Source organism: Nicotiana tabacum, chromosome 3 (genome assembly GCF_000715075.1).
Source record: "Nicotiana tabacum cultivar K326 chromosome 3, ASM71507v2, whole genome shotgun sequence".
Classification (NCBI taxonomy): Eukaryota; Viridiplantae; Streptophyta; class Magnoliopsida; order Solanales; family Solanaceae; genus Nicotiana; species Nicotiana tabacum.
The window spans coordinates 21,885,159-21,899,609 of NC_134082.1; the positions used below are offsets into that span (position 1 = coordinate 21,885,159).

General features: G+C 39.9%; 1 long non-coding RNA gene across 1 annotated transcript; it reads right to left on the reverse strand.

Annotated features, from left to right (window-relative positions):
- Positions 1–1,966: 1,966 nt before the first annotated feature.
- Positions 1,967–12,132, reverse strand: LOC107764467 (uncharacterized). Its single transcript, XR_001643239.2, has 4 exons — positions 11,776–12,132; positions 4,237–4,297; positions 2,583–3,726; positions 1,967–2,478 (listed from the first exon to the last, which is right to left on the reverse strand). It is a non-coding gene; the product is annotated as an uncharacterized LOC107764467 (long non-coding RNA).
- Positions 12,133–14,451: the final 2,319 nt, after the last annotated feature.

Here is a 14,451-nt window from a genome sequence, read left to right on the forward strand (position 1 = left end):
AGTCCTGGTACATCTTCGTGGCACCCAAATGAATGAAATACCGCAAAATGTAGGCCTCTTCAAGAATCAACTCACTTAGCCCATCTACATTGGGCACACAAATCCGACCCTTCATCCTCAACACCCCATCACCCCCAATAGTAATATCTTTGGAATCACCGTGCTGAACCGTGTCCTTAAGGACAAACAAATGGTGGTCATTAGACTAGCTCTCTCTGATGCGATCATATAAGGAAGACCAAGAAACCACACAAGCTAGAACCCAACTGGGCTCCGAAATATCTAACCTCACGAACTGGTTGGCCAAGGCCTGAAGCAACTGCAAGTCGTCTCTCACCAATAGGAATGAATGCAAGACTACCCATACTCACCGCTGTCCTACTCAAGGCACCAGTCACCACATTGGCCTTCTCAGAATGATACACAATAGTAATATCATAGTCTTTTATTAGCTCCAACCATATCTGCTGCCTCAAGTTTAGATCCTTTTGCTTGAACAAGTGCTGGAGACTCTGATGATCCGTAAATACCTCACAAGACACACCATGGAGATAATGTCTCCAAATCTTCAATGCATGAACATTGGCAGCCAACTCCAAATCGTGGACATGGTAGTTCTTCTCATGTGCATTAGCTGGCGCGAAGCATAAGAAATCCCTCTACCCTCATGCATCAAGACACACCTAATACCAATCCAAGAAGCATCACAGTACACTGTATAAGAGACTGAAGCTGAAGGCAAGACTAGAACTGGAGTTGTGGTCAAGGCAGTCTTAAGCTTCTGAAAGCTCTCCTCACACTCATCCGACCACGTGAAAGGAGCGCCCTTTTGGGTCAATTTGGTCAAAGGTGATGCAATAGATGAGAAACCATGCACGAAGAGATGATGATAATTGGCCAAGCCGAGAAAGCTCTGAATCTCCATAGCTGAGGACGGTCTAGGCCAACTCTGAACCGCCTCTATCTTCTTTGGATCCACCTAAATCCCCTCACTGGACACCACGTGCCCCAAGAACGCCAACGAATTAAGCTAAAACTCACACTTGGAAACTTGGCATAGAACTTCTCCTCCCTCGGTTGTTGCAACACAATCCTCAAATGTCGGGCATGCTCCTCCTAGCTACGAGAGTACACCAGGATATCATCAATGAATACTATGACAAGCGAGTCGAGATAATGTTGAAATATATTGTTCATCAGATGCATAAATGTTGCTGGGGCGTCGATCAACCCAAAAGACATCACAAGGAACTCATAATGACCATAACCGATCCTGAATGTTGTCTTTAGAATAACCGAGTCCTGAATCTTCAACTGGTGATACCCAGACCTCAAGTCAATCTTATAGAACACCCTCGCTCTGTGAAGATGGTTAAATAGATCATTAATTCGCGGCAAAGGATACTTATTCTTGATTGTAACTTTATTCAACTACCTATAATCGATGCACATATGCATGGTACCATCCTTCTTCTTCACAAACAGAACCAATGCACCACAAGGCGACACACTAGTGCTAATAAACCCCTTATTAAGAAGTTGTTGAAGCTGCTCTTTAAATTCCTTCAACTTAGTCGGTGACACACGATACGGAGGAATAGAAATGGGCTGAGTGCCCGGCACCAAGTCAATCCAAAGTCAATATCCCTGTCGGGCGGTATACCCGATAGGTCTGTAGGAAACACATATGGAAAATCTTGCACCTCTGGAACAGAATCAATAGTGGGGGTATCAGTACCAACATCCCTCCCAAAGGCCAAATAAGATAAAAAAAACCTTCCCAACAATCCGTTTGGCCTTCAAATTTGAAATCTCTCTGCTGGAAACATAATCTAGAGAACCTCTCCACTCAATCCTTGGCAACCCCGGCATCGCCAACGTCATGGTCTTAGCATGATAATCCAGCATACATGACATGGAGACAACCAATCCATAACCAATATCACATCGAAATTAACCATATTAAGCTGTAAGAGATCCACTATAGTATCCAATCCCCCAATAGTCACTACACATGACCGATACATATGGTCCACAACAATAGTATCGCCCACTGGCGTAGATATATGAATAGATGAAACTAAAGGATCATAGGGCATATCTAGATAATGAGAAAAATATGATGATACATACAAATAAGAAGAACCGGGGTCAAAAAATATAGAAGCATCCCTGTAGCATACTGAGACAATACATGTGATCACTGCATCTGAAGCAACAAATTCTGTCAAGGCAGGAATAACATAGAATCAGGCCTGACCGCCACCTGATCGGCCTTCCCCTCCAGGGAAACCTCTAACTGCTTGGGCCCCACCCCGAGCTGGGTGGGTATGTGGTGAAGTAACTGCCACAGAAGTTGGAGCTTGACTCCTCTACTGCACTAGACCTCCCGAGCGATTAGGAAACTGCCTCCACTGCCCAAACTCCCTGCACGCGAAGCAATTCCCCGATGATGGTGGTGGAGACTGAAGGGGGGTCCTGCATACCATGATAATTGCTAGAAGAACGTGGTATAGATGAACCCTGAACCGATGGAGCACGAGATGAACTCTAAGCTAGAAGGGCACTGAGAGATGACTGACCTTGAGGAGCACTATATGAACCATGACTGGATGATTCACCACTGTGAACTAGACGACCCATCTGAGCGGGCCTATAAAGACGACCCCTACTGTGGTAGGACTGCCCACCAGAAGGAACACCATCAGAACCACCCGAACCTCGAGGCTACTCGACCTCCCTCTCTTCATGCTCCTGACTACAGACCATCTTTATCTGCCGATCAATATCAATCACCTCGTCAAAAGTAGCGCCAGATACCCTATCCCAAGTCATAAGCAACCGCATCTGATATGTGAGGCCATCAATGAACCTCTTAATCTTCTCCCTATCTGTGGGAACCAACCAAACTACGTGACAAGCCAACTCTAAAAACCTCATCTCGTACTGGGTCATAGAAATGCCCTCCTAACATAGCTGCTCAAACTGTCTGCGTAGCTCCTCCCTACGAAACTACGACATGAACTTCTCCAAGAAGAGAATAGAGAACTCCTGCCATAAGAGTGGTGTTGCACTGACCGGCCTACGCCTCTCATAATCCTCCCACCATCTAAAGGTAGCCCCAGTAAACTGAAAGGTAATGAACGAGACCCCACTGGTCTCTAGAATGCCCGACATGCAAAGAATCTACTAGCATTTATCCAAGAAACCATGGGCATCCTCTGACTTAGCCCCGCTAAATGATGGAGGCTGAAGCCTCCCAAATCTCTCTAGTCTCCTCTATTTATTATCACTCATAATGGGACCCACATGGGTCTGAGAAACTGTAACTGGCTGGGCTGGTAGTACCCTAGTGTCTGAAGTCCCTGCATTACCTTCTTTGGCGCACGGGCGGCGGGAATCTTAATACCTCCCTCGGCCTGAGAAATGACTACTGCGATCGGAATAGAGACCACCCGAGCAAGGCTAGTGCAAACAGTTAGTATCTAAACCAAAGCCTCCTAAAGGCCTAGAATCACAATGTGCGTAGCTGGTGCCTGAGCTGGCCCCACTGGCTCAACCTTATCTGGTACCTGCTCTAGAGCTGAAGCAACTGGTGGATCTGCAGGCACTGCTCTAACTATTGTACGAGCTGCACCTCTGCCCCTACCGCGACCTCAACCTCTCGTGGCCCTAGTTAGTTATTGGTGGTTGTTCGTCCTGTTCGATAGCACATGTCCTCACCATCTGTGAAAGAATAGAATAACAGAAATTTTAGTTGTCAGAATAAACAAATCCGCATGACAAGAATACAAGAATGTGAAGTTTCCTAAGGGTTTGGCAGCCTCTTGAAGATAAGCACAGATGCCTCCTTACTGATCTACAAGACTCTACTAAACCCATTCATGACTCATGAGACCTATGTAACCTAGGCTCTGATACCAACTTGTCACGACCCAAAACTTAGCCTATCGTGATGGCGCCTAACGTTGTACTAGGCAAGCTGACACCTCAAAACCTTTCCAACACATTTAAATGAAAAATGAAATAACACTGGTTTAAAACATTAAAACTCTTATAAACTAGATAGAAAGTCAAAACACAATATGGAAATCCCCAAAACCAGGGTATCACTAAGTACATGAGCGTCTATACAACACAAGTCTGAAAAATATTTTCTATGAAAAGCTGAAACTAAGTACATAAAGTTGAAAGATAGGGATGGAAAATCAAGGTGTGTGAACGCTGGACAACTACCTTGAAATCTCCAAATGAACAAGCTGCGTAGATAATCAACACCGACCTTGTCCAGAAACACCTGGATCTCACACAAAGTACAGGGTGTAGCGTGAATACAACCAACTCAATAAGTAACAAGACTAAATAATGGGCTACAAGTAGTGACGAGCTTCATAGATATAGTTCAGTCATAGAAATCACAGCATAGGAAGATACGCATGATTTAAAGTTCGACAGTTAAGGCCAAACAGTTAATTTATGTCAAGTTCAATAAAATAGGATATAATATCTCTCAGAAAATTACATGACAATGATATATGCCAGCTAGAGTACAACAATAATGAAATCAAGTGAATAATCCCAGAGCATCAGTCACTCAGTCCTCCCATTCACTCCAACCTCACAATCACTCATTCCTCACAGTCTCTCATTTCCCCCACTCGCTCGGCACTCGCACACGGCACACGGCACTCGGCACACGCACTCAGTAGGTACCTATGCTCATCGGGGGTGTGTACAGACTCTAGAGGGGCTCCTTCAGCCCAAGTGCTATAGCAAGCCAATCGTGGTATAAATCAATAAAACATGTCGCGACGTGTATCCCGCTCCTACAAATATCCTCACAATCAGTCCCACGGCCTCACTCAGTCATCAATCTCTCCAATCTAATGGGCTGTCAATAATCATGATAATCAGCCCAAAAGCAATGATATAATGTATCAATAAAAAAATAATAGAGACTGAGATATAATATGCAAGTAAAACTATGATTAAGAACAAAACAACAATTTATTAGATAATTCAATAGGTAACACGGCCTATGTGGATCCCTACAGTACCAACACATAGTCTAAGAACTTTATCAATGAAATTAAACACCCCATATCACTAAGAACTTTTCGATCAGAACCTCAAAATTTCGTCCTAAGAACTTTCCTCTATTTTCCTCAATTTTAACACCTCATATCACTAATTTATCAATGAAATTAAATACATAAACATGGAAATTAACCAAAACTAGGTAGGAATCACTTACCTCGATCACCCACTTGAAAATCTCTCAAAGAATCTCCTCCCACCGAGCTCCCAAAATCAATTTTGTGTTATGAACTCAAACCCTCATTTTGTTTTGAAATATTTAAGTCTGCCCATGCCTTCTCGCTTCTGAGGTCCAAAAATCCGTTTATGCGGTACTACTTTTGCGGTCAACCATCAGCATATGGACAAGCCACTTATGTCCGGCCAACCGCTTCTGCGGTCGTAAATCCCGCTTTTGCGGCTATGCATCTGCACAAAGCATCTGCTTCTGCGGACCAGATCCAAGTCCCAATTTCTGCACATGCAACCACTCTTTTTGCTTCTGCGGACTCGAAGGTGCGCTCCTCGTTCTGCACCTTCAATACACCCAAGGACAGACCAAATCCCGCTTATGTGCCACTCCAGCAGCACCTGTGGCCAACCCCTCGCATGTGTATTCACACCAGAAAAATCCCAGCTTCAACAATGCACTAATTTTCATTTTTGATCCGTTAACCATCTAAAATCAACCTGAGGCCCTCGGGACTTAAACCAAACACACCAACAACTCCTGAAACATGATACAAACTTAGTCGAGCCTCAAGTTATATCAAACAATATCATAAACATGAATCGCACCCCAACTCAAGCCAAATAAAAACTAAGAAAATCCAACTTCAAACGATGCCGAAACCTATCAAATCACGTCTGATTGACTTTAATTTTTGCATACATGTCACCAACAAGTCTCTCTCATTTATTCATCTCTGCTTACCGTCGTCTTACAGTGCCCGTGAGGGTTTCACTAATAAAACTCTCTCATTTTTCATTTCTTTTTCTTTTCCTTTTTGTGAGAAACTCGACGGTGTTCTACGTCATGTAACAACCATTGCTCATTGCATGCTTCTCTTGGCATTCTTGAAGACATATCGGGAAGTTTTTATTTGGAAGGATTTTGGATAGGGTTGGAAAGAAAGGTCGGCATGAAGGCTCAAAGTAAACTCAAAATGAGGGGTTATGGACTTACAACTCTTGGAACCGACTCTTTTACAAGTGAAATAAAAATCTCTGCCCTAGTTTCAGCTATTGGGGATTTTTTGGATTTTTTTTTTGAATTCTTATTTGGTTGGACCGAACCGTAAGGCTGCCTACGTATCCTTTTATAAAGGAATTAGGTCGAACGTAGTTCAAACATCTAGCCTAAACTGGTTTTTATCTTTCTTTCTATTTTTTTTCTCTCTTTTTTTCTCTTTTTTTTCTTATCTTTTTCTTCTTTTTTTTGTTTGCCCCAGCTTCTATTTTTGAGGGCATGGACCTTTGACAATTATTTTCTTCTTTTTTTTTTACTTGAGCTTTCTAAAAGTTGCCCCAGTTTGTACTCTTGGAGCATGGACTTTTTTTTGACTCTAAACTTGATTCCAAAAGAGGGTAATCAAAGAAAAATAACACAGACTCAAAAGGGGTAGCAAAGGATATAAAGTGTTTGGGTAGCAGAAAAAAGGGTCTCCCAACCTCAAGAATGTCAAACATGGTATCTTTTCGCGATCACAGCATTGACGAACATGTCTGTCTTATTGGTGTGCCATGGTCACAAGACATTTTTTTATCCCTTAGTGACAAACTTTCCAACAAACATCAATTGATTAAACATCCTCAGGCCCGATCTTCACAATGATTTGAAGGTAAATTTTACTCGACCTTAGTTCCAAAGTATTCCAACTCTTTATTCATCCTCAAAAGTATTTTTTTTTAGTTATCTAATTCCAGATTAAATCAGTTCCTAAGATCTGGCCAAAATTTCCGCATGCATGTCATGTCATTAGAACTAGCGAGAAAAGAACTAGGAACAGAATGACACAAAAGGGCAAATTGTATTTTATTGAGTAAAGGATGAAAGGGTTTTACAACTAAAAAAGCAACCTAAAATACGAGTTACAACCCTAAAATAACCCGAATAATGAAAATACCAATGGAATAGACAGACAAGACTCACACAAACAGAATGGAGGGATAGAAGGGTTTGACTCAATAAAGCAAATAAAATCTGGATCACAACCCTGAAATAACCCAGATAATAGAAAAAACATCAAAACAAGCTACCAAGATTCCTTCCTAGTGCAGAGAGAATGACTTTTCAATTGATAGGCTTGGCATTTAGCCACAAATTTGCTCATCAGAATCAGCAGAGCCTTCTCCAATTTGAACATCATTAACTTCAGTTAGCAAGTTCCCGAGAGGATTCTCATACTCCATGTCACCAGGCATCATCCCCACAAAGTGTGCATCATGATGTGCAGGTAAAGGATTTTGTGCAATATTCAGGATGTCACTGCCTTGGATCACAATCAGGTTTTCCTGGATCATCCTTTATATTTCTCTTTTCAAATCCCGACAACTTTCAACATTGTGCCCCTAGGCATTGAAATGGTGTTCACACCTTTTAGATAGGCCAAAGCTCCTTGCACGTGGGTCTACACGATTTGGAGGAATGGGTGCAATCATGTCATGACTCTTTAACTTCTCAAATAAGCTTGCATAGGACTCTCCTATTGGTGTAAAATTATCTTTCAACGTTTGTTCCCTTCTATACCCCTGGCAGGGATGTGGGTTATAGGGCACTTGACAATTTTATGGAGGCTGGTAGAGATTTTGTGATGCTCGTGTTTGCCTTCTGGGGTGTTTTGGTGGTTGGATGACATATTGAGGTGGAACAATAGGGTATTGTGAGTTTTGAGGTGGATAGGAGTGCTCAAGGGAGTCATGGAAAACCTGATGAGGTTGCACATACCTTTGAGGTGCTCTCCTGTGACCTCTTCTCGACCATGTTGTCATCATGATTTCTTCATCCTTCTCATTTGTGTCACTAAAATTATCAGATTCAACCTGGACAGCCTGAGTTGCGGCTTTAAGAACTGCTTGACTTATAATTTTGCCTGTCTTAAGACCATTCTCTACCATTTCTCCCATTTTGATTGCTTCCGAGAAGGATTTGCCAACTGCGAACATCATGTTTTGAAAGTAATCTGGCTCTTGCGCTTGAAGGAAGACAATGATTAGCTCGTGGTCATCCATGGGTGGCTTAACTCGAGCTACTTGCTCTCTCCATTTAATGACATATTCCCTGAAACTTTTAGTTGGTTTCTTCTTCAGGTTTGAAAGGGAAATGCGGTCTGGGGCAATGTCGATGTTGTATTGGAACTGTTTGACAAAGGCCTGTGCCATGTCATCCCAGACATACCAGTGAGACGTGTCTTGATCCATAAACCATTCGGAGGCTACTCCGTAAGGCTTTCCCCAAAATAAGCCATCAACAATTCTTCATTTCTTCCTGCACCTCTCAGTTGATTACAATACCTTTTCAGGTGAGCTATGGGATCTCCATGTCCATTATACTTTTCAAATTTGGGAGTCTTGAAACCAGGCGGCAAGTGGATATCGGGGAACATACATAGATCTTTGAAGGCAACACTCTTTTGACCTGCCAACCCTTGCATATTTTTCAACCGTTGTTCTAAGCTTTTCACTCTTTGGGTCATTTCTTCCTGTACCATCTTTTGGGCAGGCTTCTCAATGTTTGCAGGAAGATCAAACGAGAACGAGTGGTACTCAGGAGAGTGGTATTGCTCTTGTTGTGTAGCAAATTGTGACTCATGACGAGGCTGTCCTTGACCACTGGCCCATGCTTGACACATTTCGGTTATTTGTTGTTTCAGCATTCTATTTTTCTCAAACACATTAGACTTTTGTTGAACCCTCTGACCCTGAGTCTCTTGAGCACTTGTAACAACTTCGATGTCAGTTATCATTTTTCCCCAGATCTTGTGTTTCTAGCTTACCACAAACCGACTACCTCAACTTTCTTCACAATTCAAAACAAAACATGTTAGAATGGACTCAGTCGGTCCTTATTATTATCAATATTTTTCATTTTGTTTTTCATTTTTCATTTTTCATTTTTCTTTTTAATGGTTGATCGAACCTGATGTGGGTTGCCTACATATCATGTGGGAACATGAATCAGATCTTGCGTAGTTCAGGGAGATCATGAATAAAGTAAATAAACTAACTTTTTTGTTTTTGAATTTTTTATTTTATTTTTCGAAATAAATAGTTATAAAGAAGAAAGGGAATATTTTTGGATTTTGATTTTTCTTCAGCATTTTTGCAAAGAAAGACTTCTAAAGAAGAAAGATTTTTTTTCTGGAATTTCGAAAGAAAATATTTTTGGAATTTTATTTTGAATTTATGAAAGAAATGCTTCTAAAAAAAGAAAATATTTTTGAATTTTTAATTTTCTTTTCAATTTTGAAAGAAGAATGAAAATATTTTTGGATTTTTGGAAGAAATTAAGAGAAAATATTTTTGTATCATTTTTTTAAAAAAAAACAATTAGGGTCTAAAAGAAAGGCTTTCTAAATAAGCAAGTAATGGAAAATATTTTTGGATATTTTGAAAATTGGGGTCTCAAAAAAAAACTTTTCTATAGAGGAAGTAAAGGAAAATATTTTTGGATTTTTTGAAAATTATGGGTCGGAACCGATGAGGTTTGCCTACGTATCTCACATCTGGTGAGAATCAGACCCGCGTAGTTCGCCCAGTTTTGACGGAACAAAAGAAAATATGACTTATTTTGAAATGACTTTTCTTTTTCTTTTTTTTTCAAACTTTCAACAGAATTTCAGGGTAATTCAAATACCTACCTCTCATTCTCTTTTCTTTTCTTTTTTTTTTATTTTCACTTTTTTTTCATTTTCTTTCCCTATTCTAGAAGTTAGTCAGCATGAAAGCCAAAATAGACAGATACGCAAGTAGCACGTAAGATGCATCAGAAGAGTCTTTTCATTTCGGGTACACTTATCATAGACAGACCCAACCCCTGTGTTGAGTCTCTAAAGTCAAATGCACATGATGCAAACAAACGTTCCTACTAGGGATCCGGCATGAGGCTGAGTTATTCTAGGTTCAAAACCTGGGTATGTGTTCTAGACTGTGTACCCGAGCGGACAACTCGAGCCGAGGAGGGGGCTACGTACCGGGAACCAAAAGGCCATCCGACTTAGTAACTTGTCCGAGCCTCTTTCTTATTTCAAGGTATGACACTAACAGAATAGGGAGTCACGACCAGCGTGCATATCCCCGAAGATGAGAAGAGAAGGGTTTCGTAGCAATTTATATATAGTTCAGATAATATCAAAGCGGTAAAAAGCAACATTTAGCACATTAGGCTCAAACATGTAATAAAATCAAATAATAGATAAAACCAAATGTAACAATTCATCTAAGCTCGAATTCTTGAACCCTGAACCAGAGATTCTGGGTTCGTTCCCCAGCAGAGTTGCTAGAGCTGTCATACCTCCTTTTTTCACTACACCGCCGAGAAGGGAGTGTAAATAGGGAGTTTTTTCCAACTTAAAGTGACAATCGAAACGGGATTAATTTATTAAAAATTCAGAGTCGCCACTTGGGATAATTTATGGTATCCCAAGTCACCGATTCAAATCCCGAATCGAGGAAAAGATTGACTTTGTGTTACAATCCACGAACCAGAATCCGGGTAAGGAATTCTGTTAACCTGGGAGAAGGTGTTAGGCACTCCCGAGTCCCGTGGTTCTAGCACGGTCGCTCAACTGTTATATTCGGCTTAATTATCTGATTTTAATACATGTTTCGACCTATGGTTCAATTTTAACTTTTTAATCACTTTTATTTAATTATTTTTTAAGGAAAGTTTCAACGTCATCTAAAACATGTCTTCAACCACGTCACATAAATGCACCCGTGGTCCGCAACATATTTTATCCAACATTGTTGAGATTTGGATTTAGGTTACATAAATGCGCACCCGAATTAGGGATTATGTATCGTGGCCATGCCACGAGAACCGTACTCATAATCACGATGATTTATTTAATCGCGCCTAAATCAAGCTACGAATATTCATAATTATTTTTCTTAAAAGCTAATTTGAGATTATTGTAAAGGCCGTGAGTTATGGACAAGATATTATCGCGAAAACCATCTTCAATAGCAAGGACTAATCTTGGAGCAACCCAGAATCGAGAGGGTGCACAAGGTCTCAGTTAATTGTGAAAATGAGCTCCACCAATACATGAACATATATTACGGCTTTATTGGACTTGGTGGCGCAAAGCGAAATGCATTATACCATTATTATATAAAACAAATTAATTTGATCCTTGCACTCAGAACCCATTTAAGTCATTGCATCCTAATTCATAATTAGCCCACCACTAAGAAGAAATAAAAGCAACAAGCAAATATTATAAAGCAAATCGTTTGCAATTTGGCCAACAAACCGAAACCAGAATTTCTTAAGTTGAAAGTGCAAGAAAGAAACAAACTTTTTGACTTGGCATTGAGTAACTAGCAATCAAAATACAGAAAAATGAGATTTATGGACATAATTTAATAAACCAAAATCAAGAATTAGCCAGGTCAAATCCAGGAAATCATAACACTTTTCAAATATAGAGCAAATCATAAATCTGCAAATATTGAAAGTGAAATTAGAAGAAAAACCTCGAAAGTCTTATGAAGTGGCTCAAAGTTTATATTGAAGAATAAAGCTCGAACCAGCACCGGAATCAAAACTCGCCGACGAACTCAAACGGCTTAGAATTGGCTGTAGCCAAACTGATGAGAGCAAAAGCTTTCTCTTAGTTCTCTTTGTGTTTTCCTTTTCCGTTAATTACCAAACAACCAAATGTTGTTGTTTCTATTAAGGAAGTCACGGTGAGAGAGCTCCTTTTTAATTAGAAAAGTCGGGTGGCCGCTTTAAGCTCTCAATTTTAGGTTAGCTCCTCTTCTCTGTTTTTGTCATTAGAGACGATGGTCTCTTATTCCCTTTTGGTATCTGCTGTTTCTTTGTTTTTTCTTGGTCTATATTTTAGTTGCAGGTACTATTATATAGGGTAGGTATTAGGTTAGGGGTATGGGCGTAGGAATTATGGGCTTGGTAATTATGGACTAGGTCCAAAAATTAAGCCTAAAAATGGGTTGCTTGAGCCCAAGTTCTATTTTTTCCCCGCGAACGAGATTAAAAATGCGATCTTATTTATTAATTAATCCTACTTAAGTAAAATAACTATTAAAATAAGACTGATCGTTAAAACAAAACTATTTTTGGTATTTTCAAGATTTAAATTTATGAAAGATACGTAAGCTAAAATATTTTTTATAATTTTTCATTTTTATGACGAAAATAAAGTAAAGAAGTCAAAAATAGTTGAAATAGCTATATTAGGCCTAAATTAAATATTTACATGCTAAAATATAAAAAATCTTGGGGAGGGTCAAAAATCACATGTCTACAGCTGCCCCTCTTTGACTAGAAACGCGAAGCGTTTTCGGACAAAGAATGACTAGACAGGTTTTTGACCCGACCCTTATTTGGGAGAGACTAAAGCTAAGAGAAAGGAGAATGTGACCGAGCCCTGGTATTTGAGCTGCCTACATATCCTTGACTATAAAGGAATCAGGCCACATGTAGTTCAGAAGTGAATAAGGTGATGGAGTATGCCGAGGTGGAGAGCCGATTGAGGTGCTGTCGAGGTTCCGGTCCGCGGTTCCGTTATTACATCAAAATCAAAAATGAAAAAGACTAACTAAGTCTATCAGCTACGAGTTACAAGATTCCTATCTACGAGTCTTCTGAAGCTTGATATTGAGTCTTGGTTGGTTCTTCATGCGGACTCTGATCTAAATCTTGATGCTTGTTAGCTGCAGGTGTTGGTTCAATCTTCTTCAGCTTTTTCAAATCAAGACGGGACATGCAGAGCTTGTTACCTCAGCCATGTCTTGAGCAGCTCACATCTTTCATTAACTTCTGCATTTGGATTCAATTCTTATCTTTCTTTTGTTTTTTTCTTTTTATTTTGGATTGTGACTCACTTTTGTTGATCATCTCGGACTGCTGACTCGCTTTCTTGACGCGAGCTTCTCTTGTTACTGACCTGAATTGCATTCTGAATTGAATTATCTTATTTCCCAGGCGGGTGCCTGATTGCTGAACTTGAACCGTCTTCTCTTGTTACTTGACACTGTTTTCCCTTGCACCTTGAACCATTTTCCCTTGAAACTTGAGTTGTCTTCCTTCGAAACTACTTTCCCTTGAAACTTGAGTTGTCTTCCTTCGAAACTGCTTTCCCTTGAAACTTGAGTTGTCTCCCCTTGTTCTCCAGGTGGGCGCCTGATTGCTGAACTTGACCTGTCTTCCTTTGAAACTTGAACCGTTTTCCCTTGTTCTCCAGGTGGGCGCCTGACTGCTAAAACTTTCTATGTTCCCTTGTTTTCTATGTGAGTGCCTGCAATCAAAACCAACAAAACAAACGAAATTTTCTGCCCCAGTTTGCACTAGGAAGATTTGTGAGTTGTTAGCAATATTGTAAACCTCTTATATTATTGATGCAATGATGAGTAAACTAAAGACTACACTAGGATGTACGTCTCCTAAATGTATTTGAGCTTGCGAAAAACAATAAACTAAGCTTGACTAAAGTAAAAACCCCTTTTTCAAGAAAACTAAACATTGATAACTCAAGAAAACTAAAAATTGACCCCTTTTTTTTTCAAATCCAAACTTCCCTTTTTTTTTCAAAATATCCCAGGAGAAAATTCGCCAGACTAGGTTTTCTATCTTAGGAGAAAGATTCATCAGACTAAGACGTTATCCTAAGAGAAAATTCGTCAGACTAGGTCCTTTTTTCTCTTTTTTTTTTGTTTTTGGTATCTTAGGAGAAAGATTCATCTGACTAAGACGTTTATCATAGGAGAAAATTCATCAGACTAGGTTTTCTATCTTAGGAGAAAAATTCATCAGACTAAGATTTTGATCCTAGGAGAAAATTCATCATACTAGGTTTTCTATCTTAGGAGAAAAATTCATCAGACTAAGATTTTATCCTAGGAGAAAGTTTATCAGACTAGGTTTTCTATCTTAGGAGAAAAATTCATCAGACTAAGACGTTATCCTAGGAGAAAGTTCATCAGACTAGGTTTTCTATCTTAGGAGAAAAATTCATCAGACTAAGATTTCGATCCTATGAGAAAATTCATCAGACTAGGTCTTCTTTTTTGTTATCTTAGGAGAAAGATTCATCAGACTAAGATTTATATTGGGAGGAAAATCCATCAGACTAGGACTTTTTATCCTAGGAGGAAAATGTAAAGATCAATGGCAAGGTTTTATGCACATAG